The sequence below is a fragment of the Mirounga leonina genome, unplaced genomic scaffold, assembly GCF_011800145.1.
Source record: "Mirounga leonina isolate KUSES-001 unplaced genomic scaffold, KU_Mleo_1.0 Mir_150, whole genome shotgun sequence".
In the NCBI taxonomy this organism is placed as follows: Eukaryota; Metazoa; Chordata; class Mammalia; order Carnivora; family Phocidae; genus Mirounga; species Mirounga leonina.
In genome coordinates this window covers 31,015,285-31,039,868 of record NW_023270374.1, presented here as the reverse complement: position 1 = coordinate 31,039,868, position 24,584 = coordinate 31,015,285, and the positions used below count along the sequence as shown (strand labels likewise).

The window sequence follows — 24,584 nt, the reverse complement described above, 5'->3', positions numbered from 1 at the left end:
AAGAAAGAAAGAAAGAAAGAAAGAAAGAAAGAAAGAAAGAAAGAAAGAAAGAAAAAAGAAGAGAGAGATGGGTACTTGTGGAGTAGTTTCTGTTAGTCATTGGGTACTTTGGCCCCACTGGTCTGAGATGGGGATCAGCAGCTTCCTTTTATACCCAGAAGAACTGATAATAGTGAGGTTAAGTGATTTTGCAGAAGTTACTCCTTACAAATGAGCTTCAAACCCTAGTCTCTGTGAGTCCAACACTTTCTCTGGTGACATTTCAGTGTTTTAAGATGGAAGATACTCCAGACTGCAAGGACAAGACTAGAGAAATGGAGGGTAATGAGAGTGGACTTGGGGAGCAAGGTCATGGGAAATAGGGGTTGGAGTGAAATCTCTGTGGTGATGGAAAGCCTCTGCCAGCATGACTTAGATGTGGTCAGCTACAAGGCACCCCTGGGTCCCCTGTTTCAGTAGAAGCTGGCTCAGGGGACTGGGCACATGGAGCTGAATCCACAGGGGTGAACCTCAGACCTGCAGCTAAGACTGACCTTGAAGTGTCGGGTGTGGGTGCTCAAGCGGGGACAGGAGAGCCAGTTTAGGAGAATTAATCTGATGTGAAGAAGGCAAAGGTGAGAAGCTGAGAAGTCACCTGGGGGATTATCCTAAAAGTTCAGAAAGAAGCGCTCTGGCCTTGATTAAAACAGGGCAGCAGAAATGGAAGAGAACTGGGAGCATATTCAAGACGTTTGGAAGGAAGAATTTGTCTGATGTAATTGCTGATTGGATATCTGAGGAGAAAGAAAGAAAGAAAAAGAAAGAAAGAAAGAAAGAAAGAAAGAAAGAAAGGAAAGAAAGAAAGAAAGAAAGAAAGAAGAAAGAAAGAAAGAAAGAAAGAAAGAAAGAAAGAAAGAAAGAAAGAGAAAGAAAGAAAGAAAGAAAGAAAGAAAAGAAAGAAAATATTTGGAGTATAAATAATCCCATGTGTGAGCAGCTCTACATTGGGACTTTTCCATTCATTTTCTCATCTTACCTTTGTGACAACCCTGTGAAAGATGTGCCGTGACCCCTTTTTACAGATGGGAAAACTGAGACTCGGGGAGGCGAGGTGACCAGCACATAAGATTACAGGTGGAGTGCAAGTCCAGCGCCTTCTAATTCTTGAATCTAACCTCTTCCCACAAAGCAACTTGAGAACGGTGGGTCCAGCTGATACAAGGGAAGCCTAAGTAAGCATCTTGTGGCCACGCTATTCCAGAGACTATGTTAAACAAATATCTGGTTTCTTTAAAACAACGACAACAACAACAAAAACAAACCAACCCAACAACCCAGCAAACAGAAAAGGCAGAGTGCTGAGTCATTCCCCCCAAGAAGCGGAGGGAGGTGATTACAAACAGCTGGACCCGACATCATGAGGCTCCACTAGAAATGCCAGAGGAGAAGCAGGAAGGGACTGGTTCAGAAAGGAGAAGGAGAACTGAAGCGGGGAAGTTATTTCAGAGGACAGAGCATGGCCAGACAGAACCGGGTAGAGCCAGACAGAGCCCGAGCCCTTGGTTATGGAAGAAAAAAAGAAATCAAATTCTAAAAACTCAAGAGTCCTTGGTCTACGTCGTCGCCTCTCAGTTAAACAGTAAAGGAATGGACACAGGCCCCCAAACCCTGAAGGCGGGACAGTCCATCATGTGAAAATAAGTTTGAGTTGGGACAATACAAGTGGTGGGGAGGCTGGTGAAAAATCTACGGGGGGAGCATGGAGCTGAAGGATGAAGCACCATGTTTGTACTTAGAGGTTACTCTTTTCCTATCGTCTCTCCTGGGGGTACCGGGGGTGGGGTCGGGTTGTTTATCTTGAAAAGGCTGAGTAAGTACCTTTTTTTTTTTTTTTTTTTGGTTGACCACTTGACTTTGGATATACAATCGCTGAGTTAATTTTCCCTTCCTGAAATTGCTGCCCCTCTGAATTGGCATACCTGCTCAGCTACCCCCACCGCTGACCCTGGGATCGTCTGGGCAGCTGCCGAGGTCCAGGCCTTGGCTAAAGAAGCATTTATGTGGCACTGGCCCTGCAATCTTGGCTGATGTTAGAACAGCATCCTATCAACCCCAAAATGGGAAGTCAGGAGAGGAAGTGGATTAGGAACGTGGGGTGAGGCCTGCTCATGTTCTGCACCCAGACAATATCATTTGGCACCTACTCTACTCCATAGACTTAGCTAGAGGCCCAAGGACAAGTTGGATTCGGGGCATTTAGCTTCAAGTGGAGAGGAGTTAGCAGGAGTGTCCAATGCATTCCTTTAGACTTAGATGAGTGGAAATGGATAAGCAACTGGACATGAAGATATTAATTTGCAAATAAGAGGCCTCGTTGAGTGAGCAGGGTCCATTTGCAATCAGAAGTAACGTGTTGGGGAAGAGACTACATGGAGTACAAGAGGACTCATCCTTTGTTTTTGGTGTGAGTGTAAAAATGAGTAAGTGTGATGCCAAGGGTCAGAGAGAGCTGGGGCATAGACAAGCATCAGACAGACTTGGGTCTAAACTGTAGCTCTTTATTTCAGGGCTGTCTGAGATAAGATAAAATCTGAAACCTCTCTGAAACTCACCTATATATGGGGCAAAAGATATGTGGGTTGAGGATGAATGTGGATTAATGCCTGTAAAATGTCTGCTAGGGTACCTGGTACGGAGTAAATTCTCAGCTAGTATTCCTTCCCTTTTCCTCTCTCCTGAGGAGAAACATGAATAATGAGGATATCGTGGTAGGCAAGCTTATGCTTAGAACTGGGTTGGAAAAATCCCATATTTGTCATAATTTAGATAGATAATCAAGAAGTATTAAGTGCCAGCCACATTAAGAGTGAAACCAAAGTACAGCATGAAAATGTAGCTTGCTCAAAGTCAAGAAATTGCTAGGTAAAAGACTTATATTCAGTTTCCCCAAAGCTGCTTGGAAAGTTGGCCCCAGGTTCCTCATTCCCTAGCTTATCATGCTAAGGTCAGAGAGTCTGTGTTTTTAATTAAAACCCAAATGCTTCCATCCTGTGAACATACCTCCTATCTCAGCAGCCCTTAGGAGCACAATGGGTCCTCCCCCCTAGTCTTAATAAGATCAAGACAGAAACAACAACAGTAGCCACTGTCCTCCCCATCTCCCTTGGCTCCACAGTGTGTATCTCTTTCTCTCTGGGAAGTCTGTGAGTCAGGATCTATTTCCAGGAACGCCAGCCCTGGAAACTGCTCTCAGTTTGCCTGTCTTGTGCAGAGGACCTAGTCCTCAGGGACTCCAGGAAAGAGCACTTGGTCTTAGGCTGTGTACTGAGCTTGGTTCTTGGGTGGAAGCTGCCTTTGGTCCTCCAACTGCCATCCTGCCATCACTCCTGCCCAGGATGCATGAACGAATGAACTCCGTTCCTCATAGTTCCATAGGCACCCCTCTGGGTGGGCTCAATGGGGAAGGTAAAGGACCTTCTACAAAGACTGGAGCAGAGGGAGGATGCCCATCTCCCATCTTTTTATCACACAGAGACACAGAACAAAGAGCCCTGTCTTACTTGAATTCTTGTCTCTTTTCTGCTGTTGACCAGCTGACAGGCTCAATTATCCATCTGCATGAAATCAAAGTTTAGTGAGCTTAACTCTGTCTACTGGAAGTTCTGAAAATTAGTAACTGTGGAATAGGGCTCATGGGGACACAGAAACTGCTCTGGATCAGACAATCCTGGGTGAAAACTCCAGCTCCTAACCTCACTAGGCCTGGGATCTTGGGAAATTATCTTTTGAGTTCCCATTTTATCAAAGAATATTGTATGATGGATGTAAATACTTAAACTACAGTGCAGATGTGTAATACATGCTCAGTAAGAATATATATACCTTGCCCTACACTGCAAGCAAGAAGAGCCCCTTAAAAATCTACCCCAGAGCCATTTTCTGTTATTCAGACCAAACAGACAATATTTCTGATCCCGAGGTCTGTTAAGCAATAGGAAAACACCCTTTGGGGGTGATTGCTGACAAAAAGGCCTTCCTGTTCCAAACGGGAGGCAAAGACTAGAGCAGAGGGAGGAAGCAAGCCAGCAGTGGTTTTGTTTGGGACCAGCTGGCTCATCCTCCTGAGGCGGGGACCCAGAGCTGGGCCTTCCTTTCCCCACCCCATGCATTCTATGAGAGAAGCCATCAGAATGGGAGGTCGCCATATTGGCCAGAGACTCCTCCCGTGGGGCTTGGAGAGTGAGAAAAGTGGCACCGAGTTCCTTTTCAGGGTGGTCTCTGACGGGAACAGGGAATCCAGGAGAAGTCTTGACGATAGAACATTAAAACAGAAACACATTCTTGGGGCTGAGATTTCCAACTTGGGGTCTAAATTCCCAGGCAATATTGAAGCCTTAGTGTAAAGAAAATGCTCTTTGGGGTTCAGATTGCCTAGATTTCTTCCCTATTACTGCTTTTTTCTTTCCTGAACACAAAAGAAAGTTAAGCTCTGCACTCCAGGACGGAGCTGGAGAGAAAATGATCCATTTACTTTGAGCAGAGGAGATGGTTTCCAGAGGATTTGTAGGAAAATGCCCTTTGCCCGCAGGCCCTTGGAGTCCAGGCTGGGCTAAGCTGATTAAAGCTCCATTCAGAATTGCAATAACCCAAAAGATACGCCAGGGCCACTGATGGGCCTCAAGATTAACCACTAAACTGATCACTCTCTCTGGGATTGTGGCGGCTGTATTTTTAGAAACTGGGCACTTAAAAAAAAAAAAAAGAAAGAAAGAAAGAAAAAATTTCTATTTTCTCAGGCTCTGTGTGCGGACCTCATTAATTTCCCAAAGTCTCAGCAGAAGAACAATTGCTCTAATTCCATCTGGCAAGGTTCTAAAGCTTAAAAATTTCTCATATAATATAAAGTATACAGAAAATGAATAGACACACTTATATATGACCTCTGTAATAGATGGCTCAGTATGCATAATGGGCTACACCCCATACACAAACATGCACATGTGTGTCTATAAATATTTTTTTTCCTTGCCTTCCTGCCCTTATCCTGGAATTCTTAGCAATTTGGCCTGTCCTTGCTTATTAATGATGTTTCCAGAGCAGGGCTCATTGGTGCATTTTCGGCAATGGGCTGATTAATAGGTGGGCACGGGGGAGCTCTTTGGGAGCCTGAGCATTGCCGGCTTGTTGACCTTGATGCTGGGGGATAGTCTAGCTTCAAACTATGGAATCTCAGTTAGCATCATAAATTGTGGAGCCACTGGTTTTATTACCCTTCTGCCTCCTGCTGGGAATGTTGTTTCTCTTTAATAATAGGTTGAGAAGCAGCAATGAGCACTTCCCCTCCCCCTCCTCCCTGCAAAACTCGCCCCCTCCACTCTTCTCCCCCTCCCCCACTCGCCACCTCCCAGCGCTGGTCAGCAAGGCAGATAGACAGACAGACAGACAGACACACTCACACATGCTCACAGCATCACACATTCATTCACATTGTACACACCCGTGTGTGTGTGTGTGTGTGTGTGTGTGTGTTTGTATATATAGCAACCTATCCTTCCCCCTCCGTTTAGCTCCAGGACTTAGTAAGGAAACACCCCCCTCTCCTTGGCACAGCTAAATCAGGCAGGGATTTTCAAAAGGCACTTTTGTAAACATCAAAGGAAAACAGAAAGTAACCAATCTTAGAAAACATAAAAATAGTCTTGTTTTCAAAATAGAGATTTCTAGAATCTCAGTAGAAATAGAGAAAAACTGGCCTGCCTTCTAAACACTGTTCTCAAAAGAGCAAAGATAACGCTCCTTGCTTCCTCATTTCCCCACTTCCCGTGGCCTCCAAGAGCCGTCCCACTCCTTGGGCCTCAGGGACTCATGTCTACACAAAAGTGCACCCTCGAGCTGGACCCAAAGGAAGATTCACTTCCTTGCCTGATGTCAGCGCCTCCCACTTCTAGATCTACCCCACTCCCGCTTCTAGAAAACTCCAACTCAAAGCTTCATAGTTTTGCTCAATTGTCACTTCTTAAGGGAAGCCCTCCAGGGCTTCCTTGTCAGTCAAACCCCTCTCTTTATCCAAGAGTACTGTGTTCCTTCTCCCTTTCAGAGCAACCATCACAGTTGAAAATGCATGTTTATTTGTGGGAGCATGTGTTTAATGTCTAAATCCGAGCTGGAATGCAAACTCCTTCAGTGTAGGATGCCACAGCATTGATCTCGTTACCAGAAACGTAGCTCACATTAAATAACATTTGTTGATTGACTAGACAACCCTTCTGAATTGCACCACACACTTCGGAGAAGTGGCTTCCCAAACCCATGCTAGTTCAAATGTCTAGGACAATGATCTGTCTCCATATTGTAGTAGATATGGCTGGTCTCCTGCTGAGCTGGTACATCTGTCTCTCAGCAGCGCTGAACACTCTTCTAGAGAATTACGCTGAGATTAGGAGCTGTCTCCCCAGAAATGCCTGGGAAGCTATATTCCCCCCAGGAGGTGGTCAGTAGCCAATGGCCAATTAATATGGGAGTAGAAAAGCTTGGCTCCCTTGCCTCAAGGAAAAGGGAATACTGTGTGGTGCTGTCCAGACTGAGACCAGTCTTCAGGGGAGCTCACAGGTTTTCCTGTCTTGCCACATGTGGCTTCCCTCATCCCCTTACAGATTTAACTTGAGAGCACTCTCTAAATAACTCATCTGCATGTGAACCTCTATCTCAGGAACTGTTTCTAGTACCTAAACTAAAACACATTCAATATTCATAACCAGGGGGATACTGGTAAACCAACTCTCCAGAAAAACATACTGACTCTGGTTTGTACTATTTGCCAATTTTCGTGGTGTAAGTAACTCCCACTACAGCCAATTTCAAGCTAAACATGGTATCATTGAACACAAGGTTGGAAAGAGATGCACACAGTTGGCTCATGGGGGTCAGTGGGGACCATGTCTGGGCATACCATTGCTCACGATATACATGAAATGAAAGTTGTATACATAATATTAATATTAGTAGTTGTAGCCACCGTGAGCACTAACCGTGTGTTAGGCATTATGTTAAATTCTTTATATTTACCTTAGTTCTCACAACTCCGAGTGGTCTGTACATATTATTACCCCATTTTATAGATGTAGAGGCTTTGGCTTCTGGAGTTACTTGGTATATCTAATGTCACACTGCTTATAAAAGCTGGTGCTGAGATTCAGACCCAGATGTGACTCTAGAATCTTAATGTGTGACCATATTTGGTGATACCTACCAAAAGGTTAATAAATGCTCATTTCATGTGTATAGCATTCTAATTCTGCCTGGTGACTTTTTTCTGCATGATAATTTGCATTCCTTAGCATTTTTTAGTGATTTCAATAATATAACTGTTTGGGACAAACACAATTATTTTCAAGATAGGGACATTGAAGCTCATTGTGATCGTTCAGGGGTTCTAAGGAGTGGACCTAGAACTACTGCTTGGGATTCTCATGGTCCAGGTGTCTTTCTAGCAGACTCTGCTCCTTCCTCCCCAGCATCTCAACTCTGAATGGCAACCTCACCATTTTCTGGATGTAAGATCTATCCCACTTTTAACCAGAGAAGGCCAGCATTCGAGGGATCATAGGGACTGTCGTTCATCAGTTCTTCAGTAGTTTGAACACCTACTGTTGTAAATCTAGACTGGAACCTCAGGTAAGGAAGATATGACCAGGACTCCTAAGTAGGTTTTGGTCAAACCATTCAGTCTAGTTTAGCCCACAATTACCAACTGCCTGCAGCATCTGCCCTGGAACTCTTCAGGGGTTTCTGAGACTTGGCTGCCATGCAAAGCCCTTCATGTGTAACTTGGCACATGGCGGGCAGTCAATAGATCTAACTAGGTCCCTTCTCTTTCTTTGGTCCAAAACTGTTAGCAGGTCTTGCTGGAGAATGACAATGCATTTATGTTATGGTAGATCTGTGCACGCCCCTACTTCTTTCTTCAGAAAATATGATGAGGGGGCACCTGGATGGCTCAGTCAGTTAAGCATCTGCCTTCGGTTCAGGTCATGATCCCGGGGTCCTGGGATCAAGCCCGGCATTAGGCTCCCTGCTCTGCAGGGAGCCTGCTTTTCTCTCTGCCTGCCACTCCCCCTGCTAGTGCTCTCTCTCTCTGTAAAATAAATAAATAAAGTCTTTAAAAATATATGATAAGATTATTCACAATTAGTAATCTGTCCAATGTTTGGTTCTTTAAGTGTATTCATCAATGGTAGATATTATTGATATTAGTATTCTATTATCACTTTCATAATGGGCTATTATTTTGGCCCTCTCTACCAGCTGGAGTTGTCATCTTGATGACTGTATACTTGCAAATCTAAATCAAATTCTAGGTATTATTTACAGATATGTTCTTCCCCTTCTGTAGGAGAGAACCTCAGGAAAACATCACCTGTCTTAGAGGTTGGGCCATGGATAATGTAGGTGGATGTTATAAGTGGGACAGGAAGCCAGTGACGACGCACAGAGTCCATATAGCAGCTGTAAGTCAGTTGATCAGAAAGACGATCGGGAGGGTCTGATGATTCCCCTGAAACACATGTCTATTGAGTATTTGGTGTGGATAAGGACGTCTAGAGATGACTAAGGGGTAGATCCTCTTTCAAAGGTCACCATTAACGTTCTCACATTTGATAATCTGATGAAAGCTATCTGTCCTCTCTTCTGGGGGGAGGGGGGAGAAGAGGGAACCACGTAGACTTTCAAGTACACTGTTTTACTTATAATTTCAAGTGAAACTCAGTCATAGACTTTGAACTTTAAATTCATTTGGCATTTATTGAGTATCTAGCATCCTGCCAGCTCCAGTGGTGGATGCAAATAAAGCTCATCTGCATTGTTTTAAGGCAGTAAATCATGAACTTTGATAGACTGCCTACCACAGCAGGGCCAGATGGGAGGGGTGTTTTAAAGGCCTATGGGCCATCCACAGGAGAGAAAATGTTTCTGGCTAGAGGTGGTGAGATTTATTAATTACCCAAGACACACAGGATACTTTGCTCTCTCTGCTGTCCCATGACCATTCTGGATGGCATTACCATCTCGTGGCCAGCCTCAACCTCATCCTGGCTATTAGTCTGAAAATATCCAAATCACCCCGAGCCCAACCTTTCTCCCCATTCCAGCGTGCCCTGGAATCAGGGAGAGAGGTGGAGGTAACTGGACTTCTCGAAATCTTCCAGTGAGCCAAATGCCTTGGCAGACACATACATACCTATATAAATAATGCAGTGGGCATTATTATACCTGTTCTACTGCTGAGAAAACTAAGGCTCAGAGAGCTTGAAAAAGTTACCCAGAATCACATGGGGAGGGGTGGGCGGGGAGCAGTGTGTTTGACTATAATTTCCCATGTTTTTCCATCACACAGGCTGGTGGCTGGAGGGTGGGTAAAACATCACATTATGGGTGCAAGCTGAAGATCAATGTGCCTGCCCTCAGCGAACACAGTCAAAGAGAGAGGCTCTTAACCTCTTGGGGGAAATGGGCAGAGTGTGGAAATATTACATAACTTCGAGCATCTTCCCAGAAAAACACTGAAAACTTTGCATATAGTTTTGGAGAAATATTTGCACCCCTCCTCCATTCCGATCCCAAGCAAAGACTCTAGGCTCAGAATATACTGGAAGCAGATTCTAGCAATTCCAAAGTGTGCATTCCCTGTAAAGGAAATGGTGCCAAGTGTTCTGCTGGAACCCACAGGAAATTACGTAAGTGCTGGTGGTGGAAATCACCTGTTCCATGTTGGCTGCTGCGTCGGAATTTAGAAGGATGACGTGCAGAACATCAGTCAATCAGCAGGATTCAGGACATTCATCCAGGCACACGGGCAACTTCTGAGTGACTGCACAGCCCAACGGCCACTGTGAAGGGCTATGTGTCCTTTCAGCAGAGTTGAAGTGACTCTCCACGGGCTTTGCAGGGCAAGCCGGGGACAAGGGGTCATTCCCTTTGAAGGAGAGATGTGTACAGAAAGTATGCGGGAGAGTGAGAGCCTGCACATTGTATATATAGTATTTCCTTTTGTTTTCAACCTAAATCAGAAAGGTATTTCTTGGGATTGGCAGAGTTGCTAAGACAGAGGTTTTTTTTTTAAGTTAAGAGTTAAACATTGCAGGGACTTTCAGGGTGCTGGGGTGCTGTATTTCTGGATTTGGATGTTGGTTGCATGAGTGTGTTCAGTTGTGATATTCAGTGAGCTATACTATGTATGTAGGTTCTACTTTTCTATAGGTCTATTATGCTTCTATATATAAACATATGCTACATGTATATATATTTCTCCCTGTGCAGTAAAATGTTTTTAAAAAATGAAGCAAGCTATCTAAAACTCACTTTTATGAGGAAAAACAGTATAATTTTCTGACATAATTTAAATGCTCTAAGTCGCAGTCAGCCAAATGTCTGCCACGTTAACTTAAAGATTCTGTGGAACAGGACCGACAGCTCAGCACATGTTAATACACTGAACTGAAAGTTGCAGCAGATCTGCTAACTCCCTTGCAGGGTGTCTGGCAGCGGGGTCCCCTGGCCCCCTCTGGGGCCCTGCCTCCTACGTGCTGGCTCCTCTGGGCTGAGTCCTGGCTGCGATTAGCTGTGTGGTTGGATTCATTAATCCTGACCTGGGCAAGCTCGCAGGCCCACGGGATTGTGGAATGTGAAAGGAGTCTGCTGCTAGACGCTTGGCATTGCTTGTACTGGGATGTTGGGGTGCAGCCTGCAAATCCCACCCCCTCCTGTCTTTCTGGAAGGTTCCATTCATTCCCAAGTGCTTCAGCCCTGGTTTACTGAGCAGCACTCAAGAGTCCTGTTGGAGGCTCTGTCTGCGTACGCCTTGACCATCTCTGTCTAGTAAGGAGCTGCATTCAGCTCCTTTTGTCCCTCTGCTCTGGTTACCCCAAATCCAAACCCCACCTCTTTGGCATATGCCATGGACTTTAAATGCGAGGAGTCAACTGGACCCGCAACACAATGGCTTTTGTGTCTGACATCCTCAGCGTCATCCTCCCAAACCCCACCCCCCCAACACACACACATGCCTCTTTCAGCTCAGCCCCCCAGCACTGTTTCATTCCTTCCTCCCTCCCCGGTGGCTCCTGCCTTTTGGTGGAGACACACATCCTGTGTCTCTATGCAGAGGGAAGCTGCTGACTTCAGAAATAAGAAGGTCTGACTGAACTACAGGAAGAAGGGAACCAGAGTCAGAGCTGAGGTCCCAAGTCACCTGCAGCAATATGTGAACAGAGGAGGCTTGGCCCATGTACTGAGCCACCGCCAATAGGAGATGCATCCCCACTCCCCCGGGAGGGGAGCGGGCACAGGCTGCTGCCCATGCCATCCCTGGGGACCCAACCTTGTTGCTCCGTTGGTTGGGGGTGGGGAGAGAGGGTGGGATATAATGACACACAGCAACGTGTTTCTCTGCCTTTTCCCTCTGTCACTGTGAAAATGCCCGAATACCAGGTTTAGTCCCCTACGTATTTCTTTATTCACTTTCCAAAGGACTTAAGGAAGTTAGCTCTCCGTATGGTGTGGGTCATGTGGATCCAGCGTGCTCCTCGAAGACCCTTGAAGATGTAGAGCATCATTTCTGCAAATAGATCTCAGAAGACACCATTCTCCAAGGCCAGGTCGGGTGGAGAACAGCAAGCGTGTTGCAGGATGCCAATAAATCTGCAAGCCTCCTCCAACTTTATTGAGCCCCTCTGAACTCATCCCTTCCTCATCTGTGGATGGACATAGTGGCGGCAGCCCTGCCCAGTTCGCACTGGTGAGGCCCCGACCAGATGGCAGAGAGCTCTGAGTCAACTGTAGAGTAAGGATCGTTAAGAACAGAATGTGAGCAATTTCCAGGAAAGGAGAAGCCGCCGGACTGCAAGAGCCTCGTGACAAGCTGGCGGTGTCTCAAAGTTCGGCTTCGTCGACTGCTGCCACGACATGGATGACACCAAACCTGGGTCGCTTTCTGACCGCCGTGTAAATGTCTTTGCTTTTCTAGGCTGCAAGGACAGGATCCCTTTCGTGCTGCCCTTCTCTATATTCCTTGCAGAATCCTGGATCTCTTACATGTCTGGCTTTTTCTGTCTCCCTCACTGCAACTGTCTCTCTACGTGAATCTTAAAAAAATTGAGAGTTACCAAGAGTTCTCTTCTTCACCTGCTACTGCTTCTCACTCCATCTGTTCGGTCTGGCGATCTTATTCTCCCACGCCCGTGCCACAGCCCATTCCGCCCCCAGTTCCAAACCCGCATGTCTTCCTGCCATCGCTTTCTATTGCCCTCGTCCGTCCCTAACTGACCTCGGGAACTTCCCTCCCCAGGTTGTTCTTCCCTCTCATTTTCTGTAGCGGAGTGGACACCACCGTCCACTCAGCTGCTCAAGCGAGGGCAACTGGCTCAACCAGAAGCGCCCTGAGCACAGCCGTCAGCTCTTTCTCTGTTGACCGTGAAATCTCAGCGCCTTGCCCATGATGGAAGCTCAGGAAATCGTATTTTTAAATATATAAAAGATCCACTATCCCCTTCTGCTTCATTTCCTATTAAATAATAATAAAATGACAAAATTATAGGAGATAGGTATAGGTAGGTGAAGGTTGCATAGTGCTTAACACATAGCTCTGTGAGTGTTTTCTGGGTGTTACGCACTGTCAAACACTTTATACCTTCATGTTCTACATACATAATATACATACAACAGACATATCTAGATAGATACGTGTATAGATACATATGCATATATGTGTATATATATATTCATGTATATCTAGATATGTATGTAGGTTTATACGCAGTGTGTATATATACATGTGTGATGTAGATACATATATGTATGTGTAATGATTTTCATATCTATAATCCTTAGCTGCGTAATTTGCCTATTTTACAGATAAGTAAACTGATTTCCCGAACTCTTGCAGATAACAGATGGTGGAACTGCATTTGTATCCCATTTCTAAGGGCTTTACAAACGTTAATTCATTTAATCCTTCTAACAACTTTTTTGTGCCAGAGACTACCTTCCCTACTTTATAGACAGGGGAACTGAGGTCCATGAGGTTCAATGCCTCACTCAGGGTAACAAGTGGTAAGCTGCAAAACAGGAGTCCGGCCCACACGGTCCAGTTCTGGAATCCGTGCCTTGCCGACTCTCCAGGGCTGGAGTCCATAGCGTAATGGTGGGGACAGCACCTGAATGCCCACCAACCACAGGCCCCCGGTCCCGCTTCCTGAGCACCTTCTAGTTTGTCTTTTCCTCCCCCACGTCAAACAGGGTGCAGACAACACTAATGAGTGGTGTATACTGACTAAATGAATACATGGGTGAAAAAAGTAAGTAAGTAAATGAATCTCCCCACATTTGCTTGGACTCCTTTGGTGGGCCTCCTTTCTCGGTATTTATTTATATTTATTTATTTATTTATTTATTTATTTATTTATTGCTAAAAGGCATTTTTCTTCCTGCTTCATGTTTTATGCCATTCGACATTGCTTTCTGGATATGATTATCATTATTCCTTTAGGTCTTCTCATCCATTATCATTTTTCCCTTAAACAGCTGATTGAAAAGGATTTGTTTCCTTCATACAGGTCACTCTTGTCTAGTGGTGAGGCCAAATGTTTTGTCCCATGGGAATGCATCTTCATTTTTATAATGGAAGTCAATGGGAGTTAATAAAAGGAATGGAAAAAGCCCATCACTGCCAACTGCTTAAGTATGTCTCCCTTCCACTCCGAGAGGCCCACCTGTCCTCACAGCATGCCTCCTGGGGAATCCTCCCAGCAGCTGGATGGACATTCTAGGAGACAATGGTGGTATAGCTGTTTGGAATGCTGGGGTGCTCAGAGGACACATCGCAGACCTCAGTTCAGCAAGGAGGTCCCTGGCAGTCTTGGCACAAAGACCCTCAGTCTTTCTCTTAAATGTACCACAAAACTCTAGTGAGACTGGAATTCACTTCCTTTTTTTTTTTTTTTTTCTGTTCAAACCAATCCCAAGCCACCACCAAGCTCAGGGGCCAATTCACTCAACACATCATAATGACCTTCCCTCGTGCTTCATTCTGGGCTAGGGAAGAGGCCAACCAGCACTGAAGATAGGAGCCAGACTCCCTGGGCTTTTAGTTCTAGTGCTGAAGGATGTGAAGGAAGTGCCTTCATTCCCGCAGCGGGGGGTGAGAGCTCAGCGGGTATGACTTGTGATGATGATGGTGATGGTGATGATGCTGGGTGGTAGAAGATGCAAAGCTAACTCAGACCCAGTCCCCTTTCTCAAGACACTGCAGGCCAGCTGGGGAAATAGACATCTCTCTTGTAGTCCTGTGTCAGGAAGGTATAAAGGACAGGTACAACAGGTGGGCTGCAGAAGACATTCCTGGCTAAGGTTATCAGGAAAGCCTTCCTAGGAATGTTAATATCTAAGCCAGACTTGCAAAATAGACAGGATCTGGAGATGCAGGGACAGACTGGAGAGCCGGTGTTGTTGAAACAGAACTGGATCTGGCAATAACTCCTTCTGGAAAGCTGAGATATCTTCAAGTTGTCGCTGCTGCATGTTCTGCCATGAAAATGGTGATTAGGATTTTACATGCATGCAGCACACTTAATTTTATAGTCTCCAGTGATATTATTAAAGACTAAAACCTTCCATTTTAATGTTGGTCTGTCTTAAAAAACGTGTATCTCTTTTCTTCCAATGAGCTCTCTAACTCAGGGAAGAGTTAGTGAGATGTTGGGACTAGCTATGAAATCTGAAATTTTGGGTGCCTGGGTGGCTCAGGTGGTTAAGCGACTGCCTTCGGCTCAGGTCATGATCCTGGAGTCCTGGGATCGAGTCCTGCATCGGGCTCCCTGCTCGGCAGGGAGTCTGCTTCTCCCTCTGACCCTCCTCCCTCTCATGCTCTCTGTCTCTCATTCTCTCTGTCTCAAATAAATAAATAAAATCTTTAAAAAAAAAGAAATCTGAAATTTTTCAGATATTAAACAGGCAAAAAGTAAGATTCAAGAATTTTTCGAAAGTAAAGTGTGTTGAAAAAGCCCCGGTAACGAAGGAACACTGATGATGTTCAGAACTGCCAGGGAGTTGGAAAGAAAAAACATTTCAGGAAAAAAAAAATGTGGAGATGAAGGGTATGTTAAATATGCTGTCAGGGTATCCTTGGGATATCGTCCACTCTGGAGGCCGACAGCAGAGGATCCTGCAAAATGGGCCCCACACAGATGGAGAATGTCTCCTGAGAATCGTGCGGGGACCCAGCAAACGATGCTACTTCCCGGTACCCAGTGATGACACTTTGAACCCTGGGTCATCAGTTTGTGCTCGCAGGGTCCTGCCTGCTATGACATGGTGATTGCGCCACACTCTTGCACGTGATGGCCCCTCCAGGGGAGCGCTGTCAAAATCCTGCCTCCCTGCCAGGATGAAGCAAGATCTGCTGGCTTTGGATCCACCAGCATCCTGAGTTTTAACACCACTGATTATTATAATGGCGCAGGAGTACTTAATCCGAGCAGCCTGAGAAGAAGGAAATCAGTGACTACACTGTCTAAAGTAACCCCCCCCAAATCCTTCACTGGCACCCACTTATGCTGTATCTCATCACCTTGCCTTTTCCTTACTGAAAGTATTCCGCTGAGTGGCTGATTGTTTAATCTCTCCTCCATGTTCTGCAGCTTGGTGTCTACGGCACTTAGAAGAGCATTTGACAGTAGACCCTTAACAAAAATGTCATCTGGTCTACCGCAATAGCCTTACATGTAGTGACCTCTAACTTATTTTTTAGATTTGTAAAAACCGTTTTATTGAAGTCTATTCAGAAAAACACAATATCGTGAGTGTGCCTTTTTCCGGAGTAATGAAGTTTTACAAACTAAACACACTTATGAAATCAGTTCCCAGATGGAGACATAGAACACCACTACCCCCCACCCCCAGAAGTCCCCTTGCTGCTCTCTTGCAGACCTACACTGTTTCCCGGCCAGGGGTAATCATAGTCTAAGAGTACATCTTAGTTTTTCCTGGTTGTGTACTTTTTATACACAGACTCATTCAACTTATACCCTTTGGAGTTTATCTTCTTTCACTCAATACTGTTAGGAGATTTATCTATATTGCTTTCACAGACATAGAGCATTCGGTTGTCTAGTAACCTCTGCATGAACATGTGGCAATTTGTCCACAATGTACTATCCATTTGGGTCGTCTCCAGTTTTGGGCTATTATAGATACCACTGCTGTAAACAGTCTCGTACTTGATTCTGGGTCCACACGTGTGCACAAAGCTGCGGGACACGTATCTGGGAATGGAATTGCTGGGTTGTAGGGCCTGCAGATGTTCAGTATTAAACTTGGATATTGCCAAGAAGTTTTGCAAAGTGGTTGTACCAATTGAAACTTGCAGCGATTGTAGTGTATAAGAGTTTCGGTTAGCTCAGATCCTTGCAAACTCTTACTCTCTTTTTTTCTTCATTTTAGAGCAGGAGCTCTTTAGCTGTTCTTTCCACATACAATCTCACACCCTGTGACACGCAATACCTCCTCCTCCCAGCTTTCAGAGGGATTTGATGAAGTCAGTACCTGGTGTAAACTTTTGAGCAAGTAATTAAGCCCAGCAGGGTTGCAAACTCAGGCCCATCAGAGATACAAGGGAAGAGGTTCAGTATAAGGCAATATGGCACAGTGGGCTCTGTGGCCAAATAGGTAGTACATGCCCCATATTCAACACAAACTTTAAAGACACTGACCTCATTAAATCAGGCTTGCCTGGTGGCCATGTGTTTTAAACTGCTAATTTCTAGGAAAATGTCCAAACTCCTTCACTCGTGTTTCAGTCTTTTCTGGTTCCTGCCTTTTTCCCCATGTGACTTGTTGCAGCCATTCTTCCTTACATACCCTTTACTTTTGCCAGAGTCAACTTTCCAACCTCTGCTGGATAGGTCATGAGTGTTCACACCTCCGTGCTCCTGAACATTCTGTTCTCCTGGTCTGGATTACTCGTTCTCCTCTTTGTCTGCTGAGTACATTCAGAATCCTGCTTGGATGACCCAGTGGGGCATTCCTACTCCTGGGAGGAAGAGCCAACCCCATCTCATTCAGTTTCCCACAGAACCTTGTGCTTGACTTCATCACCTACTTATCAGTGGGTTCTGAAATCATTTGTTTACTTGCCTGCCTTCCAAGTTGGAACTGGAGCACCAGGATTTAAATAACCAGGACTGAGTTTGAGTCATAATTATAACCTCAAGGGTCTCACACAAGGCCTGGGATCTAGTAGTTGCTCAATAAACTTTTCTTGCATGATAAGTGAATACATGAGAGGGTTGAGCGTGCCATCCTAGACCTCAGACGAGATCCAGGCTAAGAAAATGCCATTCATTGTGTCAGATGGTAGCAAAAATATTAAAAGTACAGATTTCAAAATGCTGCTTGGTTGAACTGAGAAGGAGTGTGGAGGACATGATGGAATTAAGAAGAGAATGTAGGAAGGAACGCTTGAAGAGTAGGACTTTTTCAACTGGGATTACTGGTAATAACAAGACTGGTTCCAGGTCTTGTTATAATGCTTATGCTTATGTATTATGCAAGTTAATTCTCACAATAATGCTATAAGAAATCTCCCTTTTCCAGTTCATGAAGCTGAGCACAGAGAAGTTAAGTGAACTTTCTCTCGGATGCCTAGCTGTGGAAACAAGATTTGAATCCAACACATCTGGTCTGCCTCAGAGTCTAGGCCATCTTGCGTGTGGCCTCTGAATTAGTTGCGTTTTCCCCCGATGATCCCATAACATAGACAGAGCAAGCATTGGCCCGATGCTCTGGGTGAGAAGGGCAACACTCATGGGCTTATGTAACTTACCCATGATCATATAGCAATTTGGGGAAGGAGCTGGGTTCTCCAAACCCGGCTTTCTTTCCACTATTCCAATGTGTAGGTGGGCATCGAGGGGAGGGGAGTGGCAACTCCATAAAGGACTGTCACAGCTCTGTCATAGTCCACAGCAGAGATAGCAACACCGGTCATGCTCAGCCCTGAGGCCAGAGCAGAAACAAGTCAGGAAGAGCCAGTCTGGAGCTGGGCCCCTCCCTGCAGCCTCATCCCCCACAGGGATCCTGAGCATTTCCCAGGGCCTGACCACTGTAGGCACTGTGCCAGGCAGAGCCAAGGGTTTAGTCTATAAGATGCCTCTGGGGAATCCTTCTCCAAGGAAGACATTTCAAAACAAACCCCAAGCATTATTCTGGAGGCAACCCTGGGAGAGATGAAGGTCATGTTCTGGTTCCCATCTGTCTGAGTGCCTATTTAAAACTTAGCAATGTCACACTCACACAACATACGTGCATGAGGAAAATTATGATTTACAGCCATTCTCATTTGGAGAAAAACAAGTTTTGGAGTTGAAGAATTTGTCATTGTCTGAAACTGATTTGAGTAGTAACTCAGATGCTACAGGAAATGTAGCATGACTGCAAGGGGATGCTCAGCTTTGCTGTATTTTTCATCATAGGGATAGCTTTCTTTAGTTGTTAATGAGATTTAGCATTTCCTCACCTTCGTTTAAGGGCTGTAGTTCCTATTTAGTAAACAGTCCTTTTGTTCATGTCCTTTTCCCATTTATCGATTAGCGTGCTGTGTTTTTCTTACTGATTCTAAAGCCTATTTAAGTATGTACTCCATCGTGAAATATTATGCACCCAGGAAAATGATGTTAAATGGAATTTTAATGATATAAAACATTATTTGTGTTATGATAAGTTAAAAAACAATATAGGTACATTGGCTATAAAATATAATCTCGATTATGTAAAAAGACCCCAAACTATGGAAAGACACCCCCCCACACACACACAATAAATAAAAGTTTTGGAAGGATATTTATCGACATATCCACAGAAGATTTTTTTTGGTTGTTTGGCCTCTTGATGATCTTAGTTTATTTTCTCATATTTTGTTATATGTGTTGGTTATCAATTTGTGCCTCTCAACTATACATACATCCATTATTGTCCTGCTTACCACACTGGAACACCATTCCCTTGCCACTGACACAATGGTAAGATGTGTCAGTAGAGGGTGCTGGAGAGACCCTGGGCTAGAAAGGGGCTGTTCATCCTGGTTCTGGAATTGAGTCTTGCTCCTACAGCAAGGGGTGGCAATGGGACACCCAGGGACACTGACCTCCAGAGAGGCTCAGCCACAATCCCACTGCGGATTGACATTTTATCCCGGTGCCCGTGAAGCACATGCCTCAGGGAACTTCCCCACCATCTGTTGGGCCAAAGCAGCATCATTGCAAACCAAACTTGGATCTCTGCTCTTGGAAGTTGAAGCATCTTCCAAATTTGTTCCTCCCTTGGGTTCTCTGCCTCATCCCTATGGTTAGGGACTGCTTCCTATTCCACCATTACTGTATTCCTTGGAATTCTCTTTACCGCTTAGTAGGTAATTCTGTGTTATAGTTAATAATTCTTTGGAAGGGCACCTGGGTGGCTCAGTTGGTTAAGCGTCTGCCTTCAGCTCAGGTCATGATCCCGGGGTCCTGGGATCGAGCTCCACCTCGGGCTCCCTGCTCAGTGGGGAGCCTGCTTCTCCCTCTCTCTCTGTGTGTCAAATAAATAAATAAAATCCTTTTAAAAATAATTTTTTGTATGAAACTTTTCTTGTTCAAATTGCTGTATGGGTTTTGTCTCCTCTTCAGACCCTGACTGACTGGTATATTGTATTTTCCGAATTCTCTACAATTTCTATAATAATCAGAAAACAAATTAATGCTTATTTGCTCTTTATTAAGATGACCAATCTGCTTTATAGGTATATATAAATCATATAAATAATATACAAAAAATACAAAGACAAATAATACAAATGTACAAAAAATACAAAGACAAATAATCCAAAAATAGCATGAACATAATAAATAAATATATATACACAGATATATACACTTTTATGTTAAATATACACACAGACATGTTATACTTAAGTGTGTGTGTGTATGTGTGTATGTCCTCTAATATAGAACTCTGTTTTATTGTGTGAGATAAAGCATTCTTTTTATGGTAATAAATAATAAAATGATTAAAAATAATAAAATTAATCTTTTCCATAAACCATTCAGTACTTTAAACTAATTTTGGTATAGCGCTCCTGTGGCCATCATTTTGAGGGGCAGTTTTCATTGTTGGGGGGACCGATTTGTCAGGTTTCACCATGAGGATTTAATTCATCTTACTGAATTTGCCATTTTCCTGGGAAAATGAATATGCTGTAGAGATCATCATATAGCAATTTTAAAGAGATCACCAGTAAAATCCTCTGGGTTCTTAGATGTTTGAGGGAGTAATTCTTCTTCTTTAGTTTTTGGCAGGATTCTGTGTTAAGCTCCCGATGGAGTCACACCACGGACCCAGGTTGTCCAGAAATTCAACTCGGGTTCTGATTGATGTTCAGTGAAAAGTAGTGCCCACCCAACTTTCAGGGTGGATATTCCTCTTCTGTATCCTGACCACTCTTAAGTCACTTTAAACCAATAATGTTTGTGATGGCAAGAGGAAGGAGCCATGAGAGATGCTAAGTTATATAAGGTCTCAAATAGTTAGCAGTCCACTTGAAGAAAAGGAAGTTACTCTGCAGTCACCATGAGCCAAACATAGTGATAGACGCTTCTACCTCATTCTTCATTCAACTCTCAACCAGTCATGAGAAGGGTGGATTATTATTCCCTCTTGGCAGAATAGAGCAAGTCTCAAAGGTGAAGGGAGATGTCCAAGACCAGTCACTTAGCACATGGCAGAGACGAGCTGTAAACACAGGTCTATTGACTCCATGTCTCTTATTGTTTCCCCTAAACCATTGTTTCTCATAAACATATAATTACCCAGCAAATCTCCTGTTTCAGTTACTGATTAAGGGCTCAGAGAAGCAGGGGGGATATGGGGTGAGCTGGAAAGGGTTCATGGAGGTGCCGAAGTGGTTGCTCTCCTCTGCTTTCTTGGAGCATCAAGGTCTTGTTCCCCTAATTTGACACCTCATCATGTGCTGCTTTGTGACACTGTTTGTGTTGGTCTCTTGGGCAGTCATTTCTACCCCAGAGTGTGGCTCGTCTGCCCTCCCCAGTGAGGTGGTTGGCACCCAAATCAAGGCTTTGGGACCCAAGCCCAATGCCCCCTCCATCTGAGGGCTGGAGTCTGAAGGGACTGGATTCCTTGGAAATATTGGGGGGCTTTTTCTGGCCCTAAGATACTGGTCTCATACCATTTTACATTTGTACTGAAACTCCTTTTTATATTGAGAAAATTGGTTTTAGCCTTCTCTCTGCCACTCATTTACTACGTGATCTTGGGCAAGTGACTTTTCTTTTAGAGGCTTCAGTTTCTGAATTTGTAAGTGATGGATTGACGTTCATGGTCTATGAGTTCTTTTCCAGCAGCTGCCTTGTATTCCCCCCCCCCCCGGGGGGGAATTCCTTGATCTAGGGGCATGAAGAATTAGGAATTGGGAGGTTCTCCCAACTCTTCCCACTCTGCTCCCTCTTGCAGGTTGGAAGTGTTGCATTGTTTGTAGACAGTTAAAACACAATCAGAAAATGAACTTAAAAATCCACCCACTTTTTCAAATCTAAACAATGTTGGTGATAAAAACATGCCCTCACGGGGGCAGATTGCCCCTCCTTCTGCCTTTCGGAAGGTTACTGCCTTATTCACACGGCACACTGCTGTTCAGGTAGACACTGTTATGCCCTGGCTTATATATAAAATGGGTTGAAGACACAAAGAAGGTAAACGTTGGAACCCATGCCATGCGGAAGAGCTCGGAGCTGGCTTTGCTACTTCTTCATCCAGGGTTCTCTGTTCCAAGTCCTATCCTTTGTGAACTGACATTTCTCCTAATGACAGTGACCTGGCCAGGACAGGCAGAGGAAAATCTGGCCTAGAGGACCACATTTCCTGGCTCTTTCAATAGAAACCTTTAGTGGTGGGGTCTGGTTTTATCATTTTCAGAAGGTACTGGAGCATGGTGTCTGTTCAAACTCTTCAGCTCCATCAGATGGAACAGGTCAAATAGTGACCTAGGCTTCAGACCCGAGAGACCCGGCGACCTGATTCCAAACCTGGCACTTATACACGCACAGGGAAGCCTCTGGAAAGGGGGCATAATATTACTTTAACCAAAATGAAGTTGGAAAAAGTAGAGAGATCATTTTCATCAGATCTCCAGTTCGGGTCCTGGCCCTCAATGACCAATGTCAGTTGTCTGTTTCTGAGGCCACGGTTAAAATTAACAGCCGGCTGGGTCCAAGCATTCAAGCACACAGAGGGTGAAGGATCCTCCTTGCCCTGCGGTTCAGAGAGTGGGAGAGTTATGGCAGTTCGGTGCCTCCATAATTCAACCCACGTGGGAAGCGTGTGTGGATACGCGCCGTGTGGAGAGGCTGCAGAGCGTGTGAGCTGGGAGCCCGATCAGGGAGGCCAGCTACAATTTTAGCTCCAGCATGGAATTTCCTGGTTTTGGGGGGTCTGGAGTCCGAACCTTCTCTGGTGCTGGTGCTGCTTCTGCTGCCAGAACCGGGTGGCAGACACAGCTTATTTCCACCCGACCGCCCAGGGTGAGGCGGGAGCCCTCCTCCCGGGCCCTCCAGCGCTCGGTGCTGGCCAGGGCTTCCTGGGCGAGCTCCAGCAGCTCCCTTCCTGTGCGGGCGCGCGGGCGCTCAAACAACCACATCGCTCGGGCAGGCCCGGGTGGAGAGCTGTTTGTCTCTGCCTGGAGAGGAGGAGGCAGGGTTCACAGCTTCCCTAATAAAAGGTTAATTATCCTGCCCTTGGGTCCTGAAATCCAGTTAAAGAAATTGTGGCTTCCATGTACCTCCATTTGTACTCGAATGGAAAAGGCCTCATGGCTCCTGCGTGACTTATGGTCCCGATGTCGCAAGAAATAGAATCCACATCAGGCTAATGGAAGCAAATACAATTTTTTTCTTTTTTTGAGGTATATAGTGGATCGTTCAGAGAAGTAGAGAAAAAGCTGAACGGCCAGGCTTTGGGAAGGACAGAAAGCAGGACAGCATGAGGGATCTCAGCAGCAGGAACTCAGGGAAAGTGTCAAAAAGGTGCTTCTAGAAATACTCAGTTCCAATGATTTATGACTTTTTATATGCGGCTCAAGATTCAAACTTCCTCACAGAGGGAGTCCGATGAGCTAGGATAAAGAAGTGACAGCCCCCTCAACATCGTGTATCCTGAAATATGAGTTGACTGGTGGTTGTTCTCCTGATGATCAAACTCTTGGGACCAACTCACAGTCATCAAACTCATAAACAATAGATGTATAAACCAGATAACATTGACTCAATTGACAGAGTCCTCTCTACCTTCCAAGTGAACAGATAATTTCTGTTTATTATTAGGTATCTCTTCCTCCACTTCTTTCCCATTGTCAACATTCAGTGAAAGCTGAGTCAGGCATTAAAAAGTTGTTCAGTGAACTTGGGGATAGGTGATCTTCTTCTTTTTTTTTTTTTTATTAAGATTTTTTTTTATTCTTATGTTAATCCCCTACATTACATCATTAGTTTTAGATGTAGTGTTCCATGATTCGTTGTTTGTGCATAACACCCAGTGCTCCATGCAGAATGTGCCCTCCTCAATACCCACCACCAGGTTAACCCATCTTCCCACCCCCCTCCCCTCTAGAACCCTCAGTTTGTTTTTCAGAGTCCATCGTCTCTCATGGTTCGTCTACCCCTCCCGATTTCCCCCACTTCATTCTTCCCTTCCTGCTACCTTCTTCTTTTTTTTTTTCTTAACATATATTGCATTATTTGTTTCAGAGGTACAGATCTGAGATTCAACAGTCTTGCACAATTCACAGCGCTTACCAGAGCACATACCCTCTCCAGTGTCTATCACCCAGTCACCCCATCCCTCCCACCCCACCCCCCACTCCAGCAACCCTCAGTTTGTTTCCTGAGATTAAGAATTCCTCAAATCAGTGAGATCATATGATACATGTCTTCCTCTGATTGACTTATTTCGCTCAGCATAATACCCTCCAGTTCCATCCACGTTGTTGCAAATGGCAAGATCTCATTCCTTTTGATGGCTGCATAATATTCCATTGTATATATATACCACATCTTCTTTAGGGGATAGGTGATCTTAAAGGGTAATTTTATCCAGTCTGAGGAATCATTCTGGCCGTCTTGCTTCTTTGTTCCATCTTTATCCCCCAGCCTCCATTCACATTCCTTCTCATTACCACCCCATCCACTTGGCAGATATGATACAGATGGGTGTCTAAATTTCTAGTTGAGAGGGCTCACCGAGGCTGTCCCAATGGGACTCACAGTTTAGAACTTTCACCCTACAAGAGTGGCTCTGCTCCTCCCTATAACTGGAAAATGCCTCTTTAACACAGTTATTCTTTCCACAGCTAATGTTGTGCAGAGAGACATCTGTGTAGTTGCTGGAAGCCTTCAAGGAGGGTTGTAAAAACTTTTCGTAGCCAATAGTTTACTGGTAGAGAGTGGAGAATAATATGACATCGCCAAAACAGAAAGTGCACTATTGTTAAGATATTTCCCTGGATCGTC

At 44.8% G+C, this 24,584-nt stretch overlaps 1 long non-coding RNA gene across 1 annotated transcript in view; it reads left to right on the top strand.

Annotated features, from left to right (window-relative positions):
- LOC118011484 overlaps positions 1-24,584 on the top strand; it is a 48,931-nt gene that overhangs the window by 2,994 nt on the left and 21,353 nt on the right. The window contains exon 2 of the long non-coding RNA XR_004679484.1: positions 267-321. This is a non-coding gene — a long non-coding RNA (uncharacterized LOC118011484). The remainder of the gene's footprint in view (positions 1-266; positions 322-24,584) is intronic.